The sequence below is a fragment of the Apium graveolens genome, chromosome 1, assembly GCF_009905375.1.
Source record: "Apium graveolens cultivar Ventura chromosome 1, ASM990537v1, whole genome shotgun sequence".
NCBI classification, from domain to species: domain Eukaryota; kingdom Viridiplantae; phylum Streptophyta; class Magnoliopsida; order Apiales; family Apiaceae; genus Apium; species Apium graveolens.
The window spans coordinates 119,071,277-119,078,204 of NC_133647.1; positions in this window are offsets into that span (position 1 = coordinate 119,071,277).

The window sequence follows — 6,928 nt, forward strand, 5'->3', positions numbered from 1 at the left end:
TTTACTATGCGTAGTTCTATGCAAATTAGAAACTCCTTTCTAATTTCATTCACTCTGGCCAGAGATTCCTGAACTAGTATAAGTGGATCAGCCTTGAACATTCGCTTCCTTCACTGGAAGGGGTAGATCCTTTATTGATCATACACTATCTTCGTGTACAAATTCCTATACCCAGAAGAGCCCTAATAATTGTCCCTGGAGACTAAGAACTAAACCAAAGCATAGTTCAGTGTACACAAGATGACTATGATGACCTCAAGTCTAAGGATACTTATACAACTATCACTATGTGAACAACTGCTGACACGTGAGTGAACTCCATCAGTTGTTCAGCTGTGCGAGTCATGTTCAGTGAACTTATTCCATAATAAGCACCTACATACTAGCTATAGTGTCACCACACAAATGTCTATAAGAACAGACATCCTTCATAATGAAGCAAGCATAGTATGTACCGATCTCTGCGGATTATTAATTACCAGTTAGCAATCCTACGACCAGGAACTATTTAAGTTTAGAGTTATCATCTTTTTAGGTCTCACTATTATGATCTCATCATAATCCATAAAAAGCTTTACTCTAAACTATGGTATATCTTATTTAAACACTTAAATAGATAAAGCCCGTAATAAAAACAAAACAAGTCTTTATTAATATCAATAAAATCAAAAACGATTACATAAAAGTTATTCCTAAATCCTAATACATGATTGGAATTAGGACATATTCCTTTCAATCTCCCACTTGTACTAAAGCCAATCACTCCGGTATCTAATACCCATCTTGTCTTTATGACGATCAAAGTGACTTTCATAAAGTAGCTTTGTGAGTGGGTCTGCTATGTTGTTATGTGTGTCAACTCTAATTCAATACAATACAAGAAATATTACCGCGCTCCCACTAACCCTTTTGTAGACGCATGGTTCATCTACGTTTTTGATAAAATCAAACTCTTTGATTGTCTCATCAAAACGAATGTTCCATCTACGAGAAGCTTGCTTTAAACCACATATGGTTCGCAGCAGCTTACACACTAGGTTTTCATTTCTCTTGGAAAGAAAACCATCTGGCTAATTGCCAGATCTCATAGTCGTAGTAAGCAGCATTCGCAAGCAAAATACGAATTGATTTTAACAGGGCTACAGGTAAAAGGTTTCATCAAAGTCAATCCATTTCCTTTGTTTGAATTCTTTTGCCACAAGCCTGGCCTTAAAGGTCTCCACTTGGCCATCTGCTATAATCTATCTTTTGTATACCGTATACATAGATTCCATTATGGATTTCATGGCACTATGCCATTTCTCTGAGTCAACACTACTCATAGCCTTATTATAGGTCACAGGGTCGTCATCATCAATGATCGACAACTCATTGTCATTCTCAATGACAAGGCCATAATACCTCTCAGGTTGGCGAGACACTCTCCCTGATCTATGAATGGGTTATTCCACAAAAGGTTGTTCAGTCAGAACAGGTGTTTCCACTTGATCCGTAGTAGTTTGTGCTTATTAAACTTCATCAAGTTCAATTTTGCTCCCACTGTTTCCTTCAAGGATAAACTCCTTTTCCAAGAAGGTAGCATGTCTGGAGACAAACACCCGATGATCGGTGCAAAAGTAATACCCTAAAGTCTCTTTAGGATATCCCACAAAACTACATTTTCCGGATCGATATTCCAGCTTATCTGGGTCAACTTTCTTGACATAAGCTGGACATCCCCAAATCTTAACGTGTTTAAGACTCGGTTTCCTTTCTTTCCATATCTCATACGGAGTTTGAGGAACAGATTTTGGAAGGCACCATATTTAGTAAATATGCTGAGGTTTCCAATGCATAATCCCATAGGAATACTGGAAGATTCGCATAGCTCATCATGGACCTAACTATGTCTAACAAAGTTCGATTTCTCCTTTCAGATACCAATCTGGAGGAGTCCACTGGGAGACTATACCATTTACTTAGAGATAATCTAGAAACACTCCATTAAAGTATTCACCACCTCGATCTGATCGAAGAGTTATAATACTATGTTTGGTTTATTTCTCCACTTCATACTTATATTCTTTGAACTTTTCAAAGGCCTCAGACTTGTGTCTCATCAAACACATATCCGAATCCAGATCTATCATCTATGAAAGTAATTAAGTATGAAAATCCACCCATGGCTTGCTTAGACATTGGTCCACATACATCTGTGTGTACCATTCCTAGCAAATTTGCAGCCCTCTCTCCATGTCTACTAAATGGAGACTGCAGTGCCCCTATAAAGTGAGATTTTCATCATCCCTTTTCTTTTATTAGTTTGTTCAATCTGAAGTAAATTATGTCACATATATACAGACCATTATTTAAAGTACCACGTCCATAAAGAATATTATCTCTAAGAATAGAACATTCATTATTCTCAATAATAAATGAAAAATCCACCCAAGTCTAACATGGGAATAATATTCCTCACAATCGAGGGAACAAAATAACAATTATTTCAAATAATAGTCTTGCCCGTAGGCCTATGTAAATGAAACGATTCTACATCTACAGCAGCAACTCTTGCTCCATTTCCATCAGTAGAATCACCTCCTCTTCCTCAAGAGTCCTACTTCTCCTTGGTCCCTGCAACAAATTGCAGATTTGAGAACCACAGGCGGTATCTAATACCCAAGTAGAAATTTGATTTAATGACATATTCACTTCTATCATGAACATACCTGAATCAGAAGTGGTAGTCTCACTACCCTTCTTCTTCTTCAATTCTGCAAGGTAAACCTTGCAGTTCTTCTTCCAGTGCCCCACCTTGTTACATTGAAAGCAAACAACTTTGCTCTTGGGGTCTTCAGCTTTTGGTGGAACCGGCATTTTCTCACCTACTTTCTTCTTCTTGGAAGAGTTCCTCTTCCTTTTCTTAGGATTGGAACCTTCACCAATTAGAAGAACAGAAATCTTCTTAGGGGGAAAATTCGATTCCGCAGTCTTCAACATGTTGTGGAGTTCAGGCAGGCTGACATCCAACTTATTCATGTGAAAGTTCATAACAAACTACGAGAACGAACTTAGAAGCGATTGCAAGACCAAGTCTTGGCTCAGCTCCCCATCCATGGCAAAACCAAGTTGTCCAAGACGTTCAATCAAATTGATCATCTTAAGTACATGGTCATTCACAGATGATCCCTCAGACATCCTACAACCGAACAGCTCCTTCGATATCTCATATCGAGCTGTCCTCCCTGCCACATCATACAACTCTTGTAGATGCATGAGGATAGTGTGATCATCCATATGCTCATGTTGCTTCTGTAGCTCAATGTTCATGGAAGCTAGCATGATGCATTGAGCAACATTTGCATCATCTATCCACTTACGATACACAACATGTTCATCATTATGTGCATCACTAGCAGGTTCAGTAGGCTTAGGTGAGTCAATCACGTATTCCAGCTTCTCAATCCTGAGAACAATTCTCAAGTTTCGAAGCCAGTCAGTATAATTAGGACCAGTCAATTTGTGAGCATCTAATATGCTCCTGAGTGATAGTGCAGAAGACATAACGTACAAAGTAAATCTGTAAATGATAAACACATAACAACACTTAGCAAATATTCGATTTCATTTTAAAATACTATATGAATCGGGTCTTTATTCATAAGTGGCTCCCACTAGTTTATCTAATTTATTCAACCCTCTACGTGAAAAATTAAGCATTCATAATGCTAGTGGGAATAGGGATCCTACATTCCATTACACAACCCCGGCTGTGGCACGAAACGCCATGTAATGTTCAATAGGCAGACAACTCTTGTCAATTACATCTTATGTTATTCCCTAATCAAACTTTAGCCTCTTGAATAATTGAGTCACGGCTGTGGCACGACAAACTCAATATTCTAAGTCAAGTCAAACCCCACATTCCGTACAAATGAATCAGTCCCCAAAGGCCCACGGTTGTGGCACGTAACGACCTTTAGATTCTTATTTAATGTACACATCTCTATGTAATAGACAAGTATTTCTTATTTCAAAATCAAAGCCCTCGGCTGTGGCACGAAACGACAATGATTCAAAAATAAGAACTACTTTCTATCATGTTGGAAGGCTATGACCGACACAAGCCCGTTGTGTCATTGGCCAATTACTACTTGATATTATTTAATTTTAGAGGGATTATATTACGTTACAATCATAATCATATTATAAAGAAATTCTTCCTTTTAAATTAAATATTTCAAATCAATAATCAATAATCAGATGATTCCCAGATCGGGTGGAGCATTGTCAAGAGGCGTCACTTAATAACCCTTTCATACAGATAGAAATCTGTTGTTGACAGAATCATCCTTTCTCTCATATCGAAAATTCATATTCAATTACGTGTTTCACAAACACAAGAATCTCATGATTGTATTCATAATATTATTCTTAAGGTTATGAAACAATTTCACTATACTAGGTTGTCTAACAAACGCCTTATGTTTATTTAAGTTCACCTAAATCTATCATCGCATGATAAACTAAGCATATATCACATATATCAACATGAATAAACATCAAGGTAGGCATGTTACATCATCTAGCACATTAGTCTAAGCATTACACATCTCTATGTATCACATGAAGCATTTAAAAGCAATTCAAACGATCAAAAACAGCTTTAAAACATTTCATGGAATATAAACAGTTCAAAACTTTTATATAAACTAAAATTGATCACTCCATTAGATCCGTCTCGGAAAAACGAATCCAACGGTATATTGCACGCCCAAAACGGAGTTACGAAACTCCCAGAAAATCAATTTTAAGATAAACAGAGGGGCTGTAACGCATTACAGGAACGCGTTACAAGCCCTGTAACGCATTCTGGTGATGCGTTACATCCCTTTTAAGCCATTAAAGGGTGTAACGCATTCCGCGAATGCGCCACAGGTGTGTAACACATTCCCGGAATGCGTTACACCCCTATATATTTTTTTTTTTCCGGAAGCCGACAGAATTTTTTCTCGCATCAATTTTCGCGCCTGTCAGTCTCTGATCTGGTCTGTCTTCTTCTTCCCCGTATAGTAGCAAGCAACAGCAGTACAAGCATATACAGATTTATACATACATACAATTATATATATATAATTATTTAATTACGAATTTAATTGTAACAACTTCAAAAATTCATAATAAAAAATCTATACATCATAAAATTATGAAAAAAATATCCAGACGATCTACAACACTTGTAGAACCCATATCAACATTCAAAATTATTCTGAGAAATGATTTCTTATCAGACAAAATTAATACATAATATAACTTGTAAAAATCATAATTAATTCATACAAGCACATAAAATTCTGAAATTTTTACCACAGATCTATATGCATACAACCTATGCTCTGATACCATTGTAGGATTTTTAACGCAGCGGGGCGTGGAAAAACACTTTTACACATACAAAATCCAAATAAAAGCATATAAATCGTGAATAAAAATTCGAGAGATCGAATCTAACCTTTTAAATATTTCGGAGACAACGATCAGAGATCCTTAGCAGTTGCTCCTCAAGTGTGAAGCACTCCACCGGTATCCACCAAGAAAACGATGTTAAGGAGGAGGAAGGAGGTGGAGAGAATTGGGTTTTCCAAACTTTTTGGGTTTTGTGTTGGTTGGAATAAAATTAGGGTCTATAATAGTGTATTTATAGGCAAAATTTTCAGCTGAAATTTTCCCATAAATAATATTATTATTATCCAATTTATTATTCTCATTAATAATTAAAACACCTTTTAATTATTAATCCTTTTTCTAAACACTTTAGAAATAATTCTCTCTCTTGATTTAATTTCCAAAAATTAAATCCTTAATTAATAATATTAAGAACTTTTCTTAATAATTTATAATCAATTAAATCTCATTTAATCAATTATTAAATTTGCCAATTAATTATTTATTTCATAAATAAATAATTATTAGCCATTATTAATTAATTCCTCCACCATTAAATCATTCTCTTTTTATGGTGTGACCCTGTAGGTTCAATATTAAGCCGGTAGTAGAAATAAATAATAATAAAACTATTTTATCATTATTTATATAAATTCTCTAATTTATTAAATATGATTAATTAATTAATCACATTTATTCTACATCGTGAGTGATGCTTCTCAACATATCGCGACTATCCGGATAATATGAATTCACTGCTTAGAATACCAAAAACCTGTCAGTGAATAGTTACCGTACAATAAACTCCTTCTACCCTACAATGTCCCGATTAAATATAAGGCATGGATCTCGTGTCAAGCCTATCTAATTCAATCACTTGCTTACCATTTACTATGCGTAGTTCTATGCAAATTAGAAACTCCTTTCTAATTTCATTCACTCTGGCCAGAGATTCCTGAACTAGCAAAAGTGGATCAGCCTTGAACATTTGCTTCCTTCACTGGAAGGGGTAGATCCTTTATTGATCATACACTATCTTCGTGTACAAATTCCTATACCCAGAAGAGCCCTAATAATTGTCCCTGGAGACTAAGAACTAAACCAAAGCATAGTTCAGTGTACACAAGATGACTATGATGACCTCAAGTCTAAGGATACTTGTACAACTATCACTATGTGAACAACTGCTGACACGTGAGTGAACTCCATCAGTTGTTCAGCTGTGCGAGTCATGTTCAGTGAACTTATTCCATAATAAGCACCTACATACTAGCTATAGTGTCACCACACAAATGTCTATGAGAACAGACATCCTTCATAATGAAGCAAGCATAGTATGTACCGATCTCTGCGGATTATTAATTACCAGTTAGTAATCCTACGACCAGGAACTATTTAAGTTTAGAGTTATCATCTTTTTAGGTCTCACTATTATGATCTCATCATAATCCATAAAAAACTTTACTCTAAACTATGGTATATCTTATTTAAACACTTAAATAGA